Genomic DNA, 17,012 nt, shown 5'->3' on the forward strand with positions numbered 1-17,012 from the left:
AATTAGTTATCACCTGTGCAAATTGTGTCTATCTATCTATCTATCTATCTATCTATCTATCTATCTATCTATCTATCTATCTATGTAACTACTTATCTATTTATTCCTATTCTTCTAGTTTCCTTACTTGTAAATGAAAGTGTTACTCCTTGCTTTATCTTCTAAACCATTGAAAGAACTTCAGAGTTTACTGAGAGCTCATTGAAAACAGGAGATCAGTTCGATGCTGTTCCCCACCTTGATACAGGAAGGTCAATGTGAATTCTCTACCATAGAAATTCCTTATAATCTAAGAGATTTAGAGGAAAGACAAAATTATCTTATGATTTGGCATGCTTTCTATAATTTGTATTTTAAATTCAAATATCACTTCCTGCTCTCTCTTATTTTTAAACCATAGTTTCTTGTGTCTAATAGTGGTATAGTCCATTTTCTCCTTTTCCTTTCTTTTCTCACTCTCACTAATGAAACCAGTAATAGTTTTGGACCTCATGCTACTTTGTCATGCAGTTATAGCTTGTCCTTTATAAAAGAAAATTAGAAAACTGCTGAGTGTTAGAGATATTAATGGTTGTTAGAAAAGTATAATAGAAGGCTCTCTGTCTGGAGCATTGCTAAGCTTTTATGTCATTATTCATGAGTGACTAATGCATTCAAAAAGGAGTGCTGATATCCAAGGTTGGGAGGATGGACGGTGGAGAGACAGAGTGGCTAAGAGAGAGCCATTTGTCACAGGCAGCGATTTAATAACAGGCTAGAGTACAATGAAGTATTTCAGCTGTACTTAAAAGAAACTTCCTTCCACATGAAGTTGTCATTCAGTTCACATTTGGAAAGCCTGCTCTTCAAGCCATTGTCTGCATCACTGAATCTATTTGTTTCTTTTGAATGTTTCATCCAACATGTAAATAGTTAAGAATTCTACAGGCATAATATAAAGTTGCTTTTGAAAATGTGACAGTGGTCTTTCTATCAACATGATACCATTAATTAGTTTTAATAAAATTGGATTTTTTTGGTGAAGGGTTCATTTCAAAAATAGGTTTCTCAGGAAGGATGTTATCTGACTATTGGGGAAGAGTGTGCAGTTCTACTTTTGTAAGGTCATAGACAATGGGGACTCATGTGATTACCCTAGAAATACTCTAAAAGCACCATGAGAGAGAGAAAGAGAGAGAGAGAGAGAGACAGAGACAGAGACAGAGAGACAGAGAGAGACAGGGAGAGACAGAGACAGAGACAGAGCAACAGACAAAGACAGAGAAATGAGAAGGAAACATAAAAATCTCTTAAAAGAAGAAATAATGAACTATCCTGTGATTCTGAAAATTTTTCACTTATACATTTTATCATTTTTAATAACAAAATTGCACTAAGAATTTACATAATGATATAATGCCTTCATTTATATTATTTAGTATGAGACTAATAAGATTCTGATTCCATTGAATTGCTTATATTCTTATTGATCTAACAGCATCTAAATATCATGCATATATCACCCTTAAGAACTAAATATTATGCAGATGCAGACTTAATATCTGAGTATCATGTATATGTTAGGCATATAACAAACCAAAGCCTAAGTGCCATGTATAACTATACATACCAATCTAATGCCTGAGCATCAGATAAACATAGGTATATACTACCTAGTTTTGTATATATTATGTCAATAACTGCTAAATAAGCATGTTATTCACTTGTGGGATATTATTATGAATCTGTTTACTGAGGAAATATCTGCTAAAATTTTATATCAAGGCCAGAGTATATGAATTCAGTTTGTCATAGGTGGTTAATATGTGAAAGAAATTTGATTCTGTGGTTATGTTTTTGTGTGTGTGTGTGTGTGTGTGTGTGTGTTAAGTAAAATCTATAAAATCGTCAAATTATAACTCTGATGGTTATGTTATTCATACATTTTTTAAGAACTTGAATGTTTTTATCTACTAAATAGTATCCCAAAACTACTGGTTGTATTTCTGTGTAGCTACCAATCAAAATAAGGCTGTCTGATTTGACTGTAATGACTCCAGACAATACAAAGTGAATGTACTTGTAAACATGTCAGCTGCTTGTATGTGTTATGAAGATTAAAAATGTGAGGGGATAAAGATTGATGGGGAAAAGATCCCAAGGTGAGATACTTTAGGACAAATGGATGGGGCTGAGGGCTCCAAACATGTGCTGTTCAACACACAAATGGCAGTAACAGACAAGACTAGCTGTTAAACCACATGGACCATTTCCATCCTTTATATTTAGAATACTATCATATATGATCACCATCAATTTCAAATATATTATCAAATAGTCTATCATTAGGTCACTTTACTTACTAGGCAAGCTTTTTCTGGGTCCTTTTATGCATCTTTATTTCAGCTATGATGATTACAAGTTTTGGGATGGAAAATTTCTGTCATGGACCCAAATCAACCTAGTAATTTACATACGCTGTACATTGTATGTGAATATGTTGCTTTACATGAGTATGTCAAAGTGCACCCAGGCACATGCACATGGAACCTTTGGAGGAAGATGTCATGTGTCCTGTAAAAAAGCCCTCTGCCTTGCTCTTTGGAGGCAGAGTCTCTCACTGAACTAGAAGTTAGTGATTTTAGCTAGGTTGGCAGAACAACAAGTTCCTACTGCCTGTCTGTCTCTGATGTCTGTGAACATCAGGGGTTACAGGAACGTGCAGCCATGTGTAGAGTTTTTCATGAAGGCTGAAGATTTCAACTCGGAGCCTCACACTTGCATAGGAAATGTTCTGATTTATTGAGCTGTATCCCAAGATACATGACCCTCAATATTACGTTTCCACATTTTAGCTCTCTGATATTACAAAAGAACAAAGACAACTGATACAGCCTTTACAAGTAAAACTTGGGTATATTCAATGGATTTTTTAAATATTCTTTTAATTAAGTCAGTAACATGTCTCTGATTTTATAAGTATGGACACCTGTTCCTATTTATTACATTGTCCTTTTTGTTTCCTTTTTGAATCACATTTTATTTATTTTCGAGGCAAAGTACTTCTTAAAAGAAAGAGAAGGGACCCTTTTCCTATTCTTAATGCTGTAAGCATTTACTATCTCTGATTTATTTATAAGATCTTTATCTTCTAAAGTTTTGATCAAGTATCTTCATCTGTCATTACTCTGCCTTCACTGAGATGATTGCCAGTATGACTTTGTCAAGCTCCTTCTCAAAACTATGCATCGATTTTTAGAACATAAAGGATAAAGTTCAAGCTCTTATAAAACATCATTTGTCATGTAACCAGTCCTGTCTTTAATCAATTTTATTTATTGCAATACATCATTGTCAGCTCTTAACATACCATAAACTCTTTAAGAATTTTTGATGAAATTGAGGATAGTGAAGGGCCTTCTCCTGTTCCAGGTCCCACAAAAGCTAGCAGCTTTCAGAGACAGTTGGTAAATAGGCCCAAGTAACACACCCAAGTGAGAGATGTGCTGTCTCTAGAATCCAAAGAGACCCACTAAACGTTGTGCTTCTTTCTTGGTTGTAGGAGGGGCCAGGTGCAATAACTTATCTTTTACCCTAGAAAGAATATCTCTGAATGCCCCACATCACTGGACTCCTAAGAATTTCACTGAGGTAGATGGTCCTTGAATTTTGGTTGGATTTTTTTCCCATCCTCTGATAAGCATATGTGTTACCAATGAATCCAAAGAGGTTGTTACTTCCTGCTAACTTGGTACAATCAGCATAATGCCATCAATATAGTGTACCAAGGTGATATTTTGTGGAAGAGCTAAACGATCAAGATCCCTTCTAACGACATTATGGCACAGGGCAGGAGAATTAGTATATCCTCGAGGCAAAACTGTGAAGGTATACTGCTGGCCTTGCCAACTGAAAGCAAATTGCTTCTGGTGGTCCTTATGGACAGGTACTAAGAAGAAGGCATTTGCCAGATCAATAGCTGCATACCAGATACCCAGAAATAATTAATTTGCTCAAGTAATGAAACTACATCTGGTACAGCAGCTGCAATTGGAGTTACNACCTGATTTAGTTTTCGATAGTCAACTGTCATTCTCCATGATCCATCTGTGTTCTGCACTGGCCAGATAGAAGAGTTAAAGGGAGATGTGGTGGGAACCACCACCCCTGAATCTTTCAAGTCCTTGATAGTGGCAGTAATTTCTGCAATTCCACCAGGAATACGATTCTGTTTTTGAGTCACAATTTTCTTTGGCAGAGGCAACCCTAAAGGTTTCCATTTAGCCTTTCCAACCATAATAGCCCTCACTCCACAGTTCAGGGAACCAATATGAGAATTCTGCCAATTTCTGAGTATATCTATCTCAATTATACATTCTGGAACTGGGAAAATGACCACAGGATGTGTTTGGGGATCAACTGGACCTACTGTGAGTCAGACATCAGTCAAAACTCCATTAATCACCTGTCCTCCATAAGTTCCTACTTTAACTGGAGAGCGACAATGTTTCTTGGGATCTCCTTGGATCAGTGTCAACTCAGAACCAGTATCCAATAGACCCTGGAAAGTCTGATTATTTATACAACTACTGGTTATTGCAATACATCATTGTCAGCTCTTAACATACCATAAACTCTTTAAGAATTCTTGATGAAACAGAGGATAGTGAAGAACTATCCCAGGATTCTATAGTGTCATCTTTAGCAGATATGTTTCCATTCTTTTGACAGATACCCTCTGAACACAGTAAAGAAAAGAAAAATGATTTCTTTACTACCCAATTATTTCTCATGATTCTGAATTCTTGCACCTGTAAATAAATTTTCCTATCCATCATCGTATAGCTACCATCCGTTTTGCATAGAAAAAAGGAACTTAACTTCAACACATATGAATAGTAAGCTTTGTCACACTAGCCTATCTCAGTTATCAGAGACAATTTGCAGAATCAGTTTCACCTTCAGACTATGTATAAGAAGTCAAGAGTATGATTAAGTACTTGCCTAAAATCACACTCAGGTTTTATTTCTCCCTCTTCCCAACTTCTCTAACCATTTCTGATTAACAGGTGTGTAATAAATAGCACATTAATTCTTATGACACCTTTTGCCTCTGCAGGTATGGCATAAGACACAGTCCTCTTTCATCCCTCTATAACTCTTGGCTCCTTTTCACCATTATTCACATCAACTTCCTGTTTCCATCCAAACCACAAATGTTTGATTTCTCACATAATCAATCTGTCTTGGGGCTTTTTTTTTTTTTTTTTTTTGGTTCACTGCTATGAAGACAAATTGAGGCAAGTGAATAAGTATTTATAATTGAGTGTTTTTTTTATTTTTGTTTCTCCTAAAAACATATATTCTATCACTTGAATTCCACTTAGATAAATAATACATCTCATAACTACAACCTAATTACACATCAAGTGCCAAAGCTCCAAAAACCAACACGTAAATATTGGGAATAGGTTCCCTATCCACAAGCTTTTCTGAAACATATTTATACCACATGAATGACACTTTGGAGTAAAAAGAACAGTAGGGATTATTGGTCCTTACCTTTATTTAAAATAATATGTATATCATGATACCTAAGGAATAATCAAAGCTGGGCAAATAATTATAAGTACTCTTATTTGGCTGGCTTCAGACTTCTGAAATTTTGAAATTCTTGATTAACACTCATAGATTAACATGCAATGTAGAAAAGGCTGTAATGTCACTTGGCAAAGGGTTTGCAGAGAAAAATGGAAGATGAAATCCTCAAGGCTAACTCATAAAACAACAACAATAAAACAAAAAACAAACAAAAACAAAAACAAAATGACTTTCACAGATATTTTAGGAAGTCTTTCATTTTTATCTTCCTTCATTTACATTGTCTTTTATTTTACATACTTCACTGGAGAGTAACTAACTGACCACATTTATGAAGTTGCAGGAAAATTATTTAAATCACTATGTTTGAATCTAATAAACGTTCAGGTTGTAAGTTTTTAATTAAATATGTTAGACATAAATGTTACAAAGGCTTTAAAATAGGAACCATAAATACTCAAAACTTATTTATATACATCTAATGTAAAGATATCCCGTGTTCTTCACTATTACCATATTTTGTTCTGTCTTGAGACATAGAATGAATCTTTTCTTTTACTTACAATTTATCATTTATTTCTTAGGTCTGCTTAATAAATCATCATTTTGTCTGTATTTCTAAACTGTCTGGCTTACTTGTTCTGTATTTAAAATGTATAAGACAAAGATAACAGTATATATGTACATAAATAAGTATAACATATATGATTTATATTTGATGATTCAAACTTTATGTTCTGGATCTTCATTCACATAATTGGAAGTTATTATGTATAAATTTTTAGAGTTATCAAATATTCCATAATGTAAACATGATGTAGTTTATTTATCTATTCTAATGGTGGCCAATATTGTAACTTATTTATGTATTTGGATGATGACAAATATTTGAGAGCTTATTAACCTATTAAATGTAACATATTAAATAAATTAATAATGTATATATTGATATATCTTCTTGATAAGCTTCAAAAATTAAGAGTAGAAATACTAGCTGCTTGACATATTAAAGTTTGTTTTATCAAGAGATATAAATATCTCTGCAAACACATTGTCCTTATATTCATCACGAATCTACAGGCTAGCAGAATCACAAGGGTCTCCTTTCTCATCAAGGTCTTTGAGTTTGGACTGATTAATGTCTCATCTGGCTTTTGCTGTAACATTTACAAACTGACATTCACCTAAGTTATTTAACTCTATTTCCAGTCATGTAATGGTTTCTCAATGGTTCTTATGTGAACTCTAGGCATTTCACATTGTCAGTGGATATTTTTTATAAGTTGAATTTTCCATCACTTAATATTGTATATCACTTTCTCTAGCTTCCATGCACTGTGAAGACACTGACATTAAGTTGCTTAACACTATCTCAGGATTTTCATGCATGCCTTCTCCAGAGTATCATGTTAAACGTCACTATCACTAGGAAGTTTCTGCTGTTAATGCTGTTTTCTTTTTCTCTTTAGAAATCAATCAGGCCTCTCACTAACTGTCCAAGCTTTCTAATCACATTTTACAAATTTGACAAAATTTTCACTTATCTAAAAAGAGGATGTTACATTACTGGAAAATATCTCCTAATAACCTTTGTTATTGATGAAGACATTTACATGTGTGTTGTTTACAACTTGTGTACATAAAAAACACATTATGGAGTCAATGTATACTACATATACTGAGTTGGGAAGCTCATTGTCTGCACAAAAGCAAATGCACGTACTTCTAACCAATTTTCATCAAAACCTGATGCTATTCATCCACAAGTATTGTGACCCTATAATTGCTACCTTCCAACTCTACAACTGAAAAGCAACTGTTTCACTGCCTTGTTATTGATGCATGTATCCTTTGGCCACTGTCTTAAACATCAAATAAGAGTACTCGTGATAAGTTTAAAAGTACATCTTGTAAACCAAAGGTAGTGATTATTTGTATAGTCCACATTTCTTTTAAAAAAATTCTTTCTTAATGGAAACAAACTTAACTGAGACAGATTTTAACCAGAAACATAAAGAAAAATAAAGTGAATTATAGTTGAAATGGTAATATCTATTGAAATAAGTTTTCTTCAAAAATTAAGAATTAAATTTGAAAAATTTAATAGAAGACTTCCCAATCTCAAATTCTAATAATAATCTTTATGCCATATAAATTCCTTCACATCTCAGTGTAAAATATAGTGAGGGGCATGGATAACTGCTAAAAGCTATAATTGAAAGTTTCACTCAACATTTTAAGGACCAGAAATAAGCTGAACATTTTTCCATTAGCTGTGGGTAAAGAGTTTTGTGATTGCTTCTTTGGATGCCTCCTAATTCTCCAAGCAGAAATATAAAATTTAACCAATTACCGCCTACGCCTAACAGTTAAGTTCAGCTCTTTAGTCATAAAGGGGGGAAAAAAGCTATTTAAGTGCAAGTGGTGTTAAGTAGATCATAACTAAAAGCATATAATTTGAATCAAACAGATAGTATAATTTAGGTGCAAAAAACCCCCATGTTTTTAAGATTATTCATGTAGGAATTATTTCTAAAACTGGAAATCTATCTAATCTTTGAGGCCAAGAAAATGGGTCTACAAAAGGCATAGGTAGAGTCCTTCTAAATTCCTGCAGTGGAAAGCTGGTGAGAGAATCCTTGATCCTGAATCCAAAGAATTTTCACATGTAGAATCATATATTCTAAGGAAATCTTGTGAATTACAAGACCTTCCCCATGGCTATAATGAATCTAATTAATGACACACTTCTGATGAAAATTAAGCTAGAATGATTCTCTTACTTCAATACAGAACTGGAACTCATGATCAGATAGCAACATTTGCATTTTATGTCTGGTATTCAGGTGATAATTTTAAAGCAATAGTACAAATGCTTGTAAGTGCCATTTTTATTTCCTCAGATGAAGTGATAAGATGAGAACCACACCCAGTCTATGCAAATACTTGGGATGATTATAAAGCTTTGCTTTCTCTGTTCTATTGCTAGGTCTAGGCCTAGAAGGTTCTATTCCCTTAAAATCTATTCTTCTAAGCTAACTGATTAGATTCAACTTCTCTTGGCTTATGACTGAATTGATCTGCCTGGCCTCATATTAGCTTTGACAATATGTTCTAATTTTCTGGCTCCTCGTTTTCTGACTTGTTCTGTCTTCATCTGTTTCTAGCTTGTTCTTTCTACACCCTGTCTCTGTCCAACTGTCCTGGTAAAATTGCCATACAGACACACTGACTGTGTCTTACTTGTTCTCTCTCCCTGTGCTGCTCTTAAGTAGCATCTCTTTTCTGTGCTGTTCCCCTGAGTGTTGGGATATCCTATCTCTGGTTCTTTCTACCAAATCTTTCTCTGATTTGTCACCTCAATTACATGTCACTTTCATACACTGCTGCTTCCTCCCCTAAACTATGCTTATCTTCATTGTTTGGGATTAAAGGTGTGTAGAAAGGGCGTGCCTGTAATCCAGCTAGATCACACAGATCTAGAAGGTCTTTGGATGCCAGAAGGGACATATTGCTGGATTAAAATTCCTCTGTAAATGTTAAAAAGAGAAATTGAGGCCAACACAGGAAGTGAAGGAAATCCATTCAGTAAAAACGGAGTTTCATCCTAAGGTGTCAGTATTATTCTTTCACATACATATGCAAGTTCTGACAGTTTAATGAAAAGTAAGAATGTAAGAAGAAAGCAAGGAAGCAAGGAAGCAAGGAAAGAAGGAAGCATAGATTCAATCAAGCAAGGGGAGAGAGAGAGAGAGAGAGAGAGAGAGAGAGAGAGAGAGAGAGAGAGAAGAAGAAGAAGGAGGAGGAGGAGGAGGAGGAGGAGGAAGGAAGGAAGGAAGGAAGGAAGGAAGGAAGGAAGAAGAGTTCACTTGCTGAATAATCTTCTTGTCAGCACTACCTTTAACTAAAATTGAGGTATTTCACATCAAAACTGGCTATCTAAATTCTCAATAAGTGGGCAATAGAAGTGCCTTTGCATACTTATACTTGCTCTGGCAGCTGTATCTCTTTATGCAACAATCTAATAATCCTCAGTTGATGTACAGTTAAAGAATTGTATGTAGAAATATAGATATGATTGTGACAGTTATGCTGCTGGAAAGGGGAAAGGAATTTTAGTGCATGTTTTTAGACCTGTGGGAACTTAAGCTATAAGTATTTTTATGATAAAAAGATAATGCTTCTCAGGTGACTGAAATGGGACATTTCCTGTATCCATACATTGATGTATTCCCCTCTAATACAACTATACTTGTAGATAAAGCTTGAGAGGAATTAATGACATGAGATCGCAAAGGTAGATCTCTGATTACAAAACATCAGAGTGTTTACTTTCTCTCCACTGAAGCATGGGACAAATTCCTTGAGAACACAACAAAATTCACTTTCCTTAAGCCAGGAAAAACTCTCATAGAAACCCAAAGCCTTTGGACTATTCCACTTGTTTTCCAGAACTGTGAAAAATACACTTCCCTTGAATAAAGTATCCAGTCAATGATATGGCCTTTAAGTTTTAAATGAATACAGATAGTTATCCTGAGTATGAAGCAAGCAACTTTTCACATAAAAGTATTAGTGTAAATACCCAAGGCTATGCATAGCAAAGTAGGATAATAGTATAAGCTGTAAGTGGTATAGCTTAGGAATTATTTCCACTACTATCCATCAAACACAAAAGAACGCTATGCATCAAGGTTGTGATAAAGAAAGTTTTCTTAGGTACAACCAATTTATGCTAGTGTACTGCTGCTACTGGAAAGAAGGTGGGGCCATATGAAGAGAGTGGGATTGGGATCTCACTGCAATCATGATCTAGGTGGTTCATTTTCATGGTACTCTCTCTAGCACAGAGAGCATGTTAACCTCTCCATTTTGAACTCAGCCTCTATCGCAGTTCCTCCCACGTAATTTATGCCAATAAGTTCAGTAGTGGAAATAATAGAACCTAATAGAGCCTTACTCTGGGGTTTACAGCTCAGGAAGTATCTAGGTGACTGTAGATATTCTAAAGAGCCCACTAAGGCAAGAAGAGAGAAGTGAGAGCAAAGGCTGATGTAGCTTGGCCGATAGTCTGCCTTCCAACCCACGTCCCCCCCCCCCTCCTGGCTTTAACACACAGTCAGCATAGGCTGTGCTAATAAATGTTCTTCTGTCTCACCAAGTGAGGTATTTCTTTTACCAGGAATGTTCTGTGCTCTGCAGATGTTGATAGCTCTGTGCACTGCAGTCGCTGATAGCTTTCCCTAATCAAAATCACATTGCTGCTTATACCCTCAAGTGTAGCTCATATCTACTTACTACACAAAGAAGAATAATGGTACTATTATTAAAATAGAGACAAAATGTTCCTTAGGTCACAAGAAAATTGAAGTGTATGACCGAGGGGATTATGTATTGCATTTCATCACAAAGTTGTCATTCTTGTGATGTACTGTACAGCACTAAAAGCTAGTGTTCCAATGAATTATAACCCTAAATATGCTCACGATGAGGAATCATTTCATCAGGAGACTCAGTATTATATATCACCACTGCAATGTGTAGCATATTTCCACTGACATATCTTTATTGTATGATATCCGCCAAAGCAGCATAATTAACGTCACAGTGGGGGTTGACGTGAGGCTTTACGTTTTACTTCCTATATTCAAAGTTATCGAAGTTGCCTCTGCAAGACGCACATTAAAACACTCATAGGTTAAACTGTAAAACCCTTCCTTGGAAATGTTAAATCTATTTCTACTTTAAGGAGCATTTATTTAATGAAAAAAATATTCAATCAATAAAACAATCAGAACTTTATATGCATGCTTTTCATTTTCTGGCTGCTGTGGAGCTGTTTTGCAGGAAAAAACAAAACAAAACAAAACAATAGCAGAAAACTAGGAAAAATTCAATTCAGCCGTGGGAATGCAAATGATGAGCAACAGCAGACTGAGAGAGGTTTAAACAGCAAATCTTGCTCAATTTTCTCTCAGGCCATACGCAATTTCAATCGTCCCTAAATATTTGAAGCAGATTAAGGGATAGACCTGTAGTACTCATGTGGCTATCCATCTCCAGCTTGTGCAGTACATTCTGGCCAGACTAGCTATTAGGGTGTAATTAGAAGTGACAAGAGAGATGCAACATCCACCGCAGAGACTTGCTTTTTCCTGGCTTAAGAGCCTGCTTACTTTATGCAAATTGTTCCGAGGCCATTATCCTGCAGCCCGAGCAATCAGTATTTAATTTGTTGATAGCCTTGACAGTTGTGGCCAGAGTATAATTGGCATGGACTCTCCTGCAAAAATAAAATAAATTGGTTTGTGCATGAAGCTAAACAACATAATTACCAACAATTAGACAGAAATTACGTGGTAGCAAATTCTCAAATCCTTCTCCCGAATTTGGCCAAACCTAGACCTAATTACACTTTAATTTTGTGAAAACATTCCATGTTCCTGAGATAATCAGGTGTTCAGAAGGTGTTTTCTCTCAAAATTGTGTTTCATTATGGATTACTATGTCCAGACATCAATTGTGTTCAGACTTGGAGTTGGAAAAAAACAAAACAAAACAACAACAACAAAAAAACCAACAACAACAACAACAAAAACAAAAAAGAGATGTGATTTCTGTTAATTTGATGGTAATTCTCTTCTGTCCCTGTCTTTCTCTGTCTCTTTCTGTCACTTTCTTTCTCTCTCTCTTTCTGTCACTTTCTTTCTCTGTCTCTTTCTGTCCCTGTCTTTCTCTGTCTCTTTCTGTCACTTTCTTTCTCTCTCTCTTTCTGTTTTTCTTCTCTCTCTAGTTATGCAAAAAAAAGACAAGAAAAAACAAACAAACACAATAGCAACAACAACAATGAAATTACTCACTTTAGGTGTATAGAAAGCACAGTTAATTAAGGAAAGGCCCAACCCACTGTGGGCAGTTCCCACCCCTGGGCAGTTGGTCTTGGCATTATAAAGAAGCAAGCTGAACAAGAGATGGAGTACAAACTAATAAGCAGTATTTCTCTATAATCTCTGCTCCTTTTCCTGTATTCAGGATCCTGGGTGTTCCTCTGATTTCCTTCATAATGGACTCTAAGTGTAAGTTGAAATAAACCTGTCCCTTCCCCTTCAGTACCTCATGTGTGTTCACATGCATGTACACACACACACACACACACACACACACACACACTTGTGATTTTAAAAGTGAGAAAGAATACTATTCATGCCAAAAGTAGAGCTTCCCAAAGTATTTTTTGCCATAACAACAACAAAAAAAATTTCCAGAGTACCCAATAGGGGCACTCCAGAAAACTAGGGACACATTGGATCCTAGAGTCTTTGAATCAGGTTATTACCACCAATGTACTGGCTGGTTTGGTGTGTCAACTTGGCATAGGCTAGAGTTACCACAGAGAAAGGAGCTTCAGTTGGGGACATGCCTCTGTGAGGCATATTCTCAGTTGGTGATCAAGGGGGGAGGGCCCATTGTGGGTGGTGCCATCCTTGGGGTAGTAGTCTTGGGATCTATAAGAGAGCAAGCTGAGCAAGCCAGGGGAAGCAAGGTAGTAAAGAACATCCCTCCATGGCTTCTGCATCAGCTCCTGCTTTCTGACCTGCTTGAGTTCCAGTCCTGACTTCCATTGGTGATGACCAGCAGTGTAAAAGTGTAAGCTGAATAAACCCTTTCCTCCCCAACTTGCTTCTTGGTCATGATGTTTTGTGCAGGAATAGAAAACCTGACTAAGACAACCAGATAGGACATAAAGATGTGTTTAGTACCTCCAGAGTTCGTGTCTCTAGCTGCATATATAGCAGAAGATAGCCTAGTCAGCCATCATTGGGAAGAGAGGCCCCTTGGTCTTGCAAACTTTATATGCCCCATACAGGGGAATGCCAGGGCCAAGAAGTGGGAGTGAGTGGGTAGGGGAGCAGGGCGGAACATTCAGGATAGCATTTGAAATGTAAATAAAGAAAATATCTAATAGATACCTTATATCTAATAAAATAATTTAAAAAAAATAATAGAGCATGAACTAGGGAGATCAGTCAGAAGTTAAGAACACTTGTTCATCTTGCAGAGGGCACAGGCTCAGTTTTCAGCACAAAGGTGGCTCACAACCATGCAGGCTCTGACTTGTGTGGGCACTAGGCATGTACCTAGTCCACACATATGTACCAATAGGCAAAATATACACATAAAGTAAGAACTTTTTAAAAAGAATATAGCAGATTAAATGATGAATGAATATGACTTACAGCAATCTTTCATAGTAGGATCAGACTGTGTACTGGCTAGTTTTGTGTCAACTTGACACAGCTGTAGTTATCACAGAGAAAGGAGCTTCAGTTGGGGAAATGCCTCCAACAAATGCTATAAGGCATTTTCTCTATTAGTGATCAAGGGGAGAGGTGACTTAGTGGGTGGTGCCATCTCTGGGCTGGTAGTCTTGGGTTCTATAAGAGAGCAGGCTGAACAAGCCAGGGGAGGCAGGCCAGTAAAGATCATCCCTGCATGGCTTCTGCATCAGCTCCTGCTCCTTGAACTGCTTGAGTTCTAGACTTCTTTCAGTGATGAACAGCAATGTGGAAAAGTAAGCCGAATAAACCCTTTCCTCCCCAACTTGCTTCTTGGTCATGATGTTTGTGCAGGAATAGAAACCCTGACTAAGACAGTCTGTAAGGGATATTTTTTCTCTTTAGAAGCACAAGAGGTATGTAGTGGAATTGGATCAACAGTAGCAGTATCTGAGCAGTATCTGTTGCATTCTTAGTTTTCTCTACGAAGGCTGTTAGAATTTCTCTAAAGTTAATGTCTACAGTGATTCACAGTACCATCTTATTATTATACTAGGCTTATAGTCTAGCTGTGGCTAGCAGGATTTTCTTTGCTGGAGAGGACTGGCAAACTGTATTCATATTTGCTTGAATTAATCCACAGGACTATCCTATTTCACTTCATTTTACTTCACCATGTAATGATTTATTCAACTAACAATGTGGTATTTATTTCATGCTTGTTGGAAAATGTCTGTTAACATCCTCCTCCTTCCCTCACACTTTCCATTTTGGACCCTCTCTTTTCTTCTCTACCCCCCTTCCCTCCCCTCTCCTCTGCCTCTTCAACCCTTCATTCTCTTACTTGCTGTCGCTTCTTTTTTGATGCCTCAGTTTTCCACTCCTTGCCTTGCTTACGCTGCCTTAGACATTAGTCTATACATTGTTCATTTCCCATTTACTTTTCTGCCTTAATAACTACAGCTGCTTTTGATTCTTGTTTGTTTGTTTGTTTGATTGATTGATTAGGAATTTAAATAGAAAAATACAGTCTGGCATCTGTTTAATTTTCTCTATTCCTTTCAAGTCTCTCATAGAGTTGAATGTTATGTGATCTGAAGGCACCCTTTAGTTCTTTATTCTAGACAGAGGGCACTGAGTATGTCTCAGCATTTCTCTCTCGCCTCTCTCTCTCTCTCTCTCTCTCTCTCTCTCTCTCTCTCTCTCTCTCTCTCTCTCTCTCTCTCTCCTTTTATCTTTCTTTCATTATTTCCTTTCTTTCTTCAATTATTTATTTCATTTCTCATTGAAAGTTTTCTTTTATAGAACATGTGTAGGTACCTTTACACCATAGTCTGAATTATGGCGTGAAGGAAAGCAAGCTAAATATTAATCTATTCAGTGACTTGACATTGTCAAATTATGCTCTGTAATACTCCCTGTTACATTGGAAATTCTGAACTAAATCACATAATAGGATATGTCCAGCCATTGGTAAAAGTTTATAAAATGTCCATACTCTCTCTCCTCCTCCTTCACCCTGTCTCTCTTTTTTTCTGTTTCTTTTCTTTTATAAATTTAATTTTATTTTTACTTATTCACTTTACATCCTGCTCACTGCCTGCCCACCTCCCAGTCACCTCCTCCCACAATCCTTCTGCTGCCCTCCTCCTCTGAATGGGTGAGGGTCCCCATGGGTCTCCCTGTTACTTGAAATCTCTTCAAGGCTAGGTGCTTCCTCTCCCACTGAAGCTGACCTCAGGCAGGCTAGCTGGAAGAACATTCCCCACATACAAGCAAAAGTGTTTGGCATAGTCACTGTTGCAGTTGTTCAGGACCCACATGGAGACCAAGCTGCACATCTGCTACATGTGTGCAGGAGGCCTAGGTCCTGCCCATGTATGTTATTTGGTGGTTCATACTATGAGAGTCCCAAAGGTCTAGGTTAGTTGACTCTGTTGATCTTCCTGTGGAGTTCCTAACTCCATCAGTGCCTGCAATCCTTCCTCCTATTCCTCCATAAGAGTCCCCAGGTTCCATCCACTGTTTGATTGTGGGTGTCTGTATTCATCTGAGTCAGTAGCCTCTCAGAGGACAACAAGCTCCCATCCTCAAACATAACAGAGTATCATTAATAGTGTTAGGGATTGGCGCTTGCCCATGGGATGGGCCCCAAGTAGGGTAGGTTATTGGTTGGCCATTCCCTCATTCTCTACTCCATCCCCAGTGCCTGCATATTTTGTAGGCAGGATAAAATTTGGGTGGATACTTTTGGGGGTGAGTTGATGTCTTCATTGCTCCACTTGGATTCCTGCCTGGCTACAGGCCATGGCCTGTTCAAGTTTCATATCTCCAATGCTGTGAGTCCCAGCTAAGGACGCCCTCATTGATTCTTGGGAATCTCCCTTATTCCAAGTCACTGTTTCACCCAGCATATGCTCCTCACTCCTGTCAGTTGCAGATGCCCATTTATGTACAAGATCATCTGACCATTTCTCCTGTCCTTCACCCTACCTGATCCTGAACACCCACCCCCATTTCCCTCTCCATCCCCCTTCCTCCCTGCTTCCTTCCAAAAATCTGCATTTATGACTATTTTATTTCTCCTTCTAAGTGAGAGTCATGCTTCCATGCTTGTACCTTCCTTCTTATTTAGCTTGTTTGGGTCTGTGAAGTGTAGTATGGTACCTGTATTTTATAGCGAGAAACCACTTATAAGTGAGTATCTTGCATGTCCTTTTGAACCAGATTATCTTACTCAGGATGGTTTGGAAAGCGTCATAGGGAATGTTCTGCTTGAGAGATTGCCGGGCATGTTGCTCTAGATGTAGCTCCCCTCTCCCTTTTATGGAAGGTATCCCTACCTCTCCACTATCACTGTGTCTTTCTCAATTTTAGTTAAGCTTATCACTATACTTTAAAAGGAAGGTTCTTTTTCCTTTAAGGCTCCTCTTGTTTATATCTTAATATATTGTATTTTTTCTGTCTAGTGCTCTCACCACCACATCAAGATCTAATCATGGCCTTGAGGATCATTCCTCTTTTTCTTTTTCTTTTTTTTTTTTAAGATATTTTCTTTATTTACATTTCAAATGGTATCCCAAAAGTTCCCTATACCCCCTCCCCCTGCCCTTGCTCCCCTTCCCACCCACTCCCACTTCGTGGCCCTGGCATTCC

The 17,012-nt window shown here is 37.1% G+C and overlaps 1 protein-coding gene across 2 annotated transcripts in view; it reads right to left on the bottom strand.

Moving 5' to 3' along the window:
- Mgat4c (MGAT4 family member C) overlaps window positions 1-17,012 on the bottom strand; it is a 660,796-nt gene that overhangs the window by 126,979 nt on the left and 516,805 nt on the right. For both annotated transcript variants that reach the window (XM_021205410.2, XM_029542037.1), the window contains exon 4: window positions 11,757-11,863. The gene's annotated coding sequence lies outside the window, so the exon portion shown is untranslated. The remainder of the gene's footprint in view (window positions 1-11,756; window positions 11,864-17,012) is intronic.

The sequence above is a fragment of the Mus pahari genome, chromosome 9 (assembly GCF_900095145.1).
Source record: "Mus pahari chromosome 9, PAHARI_EIJ_v1.1, whole genome shotgun sequence".
Classification (NCBI taxonomy): domain Eukaryota; kingdom Metazoa; phylum Chordata; class Mammalia; order Rodentia; family Muridae; genus Mus; species Mus pahari.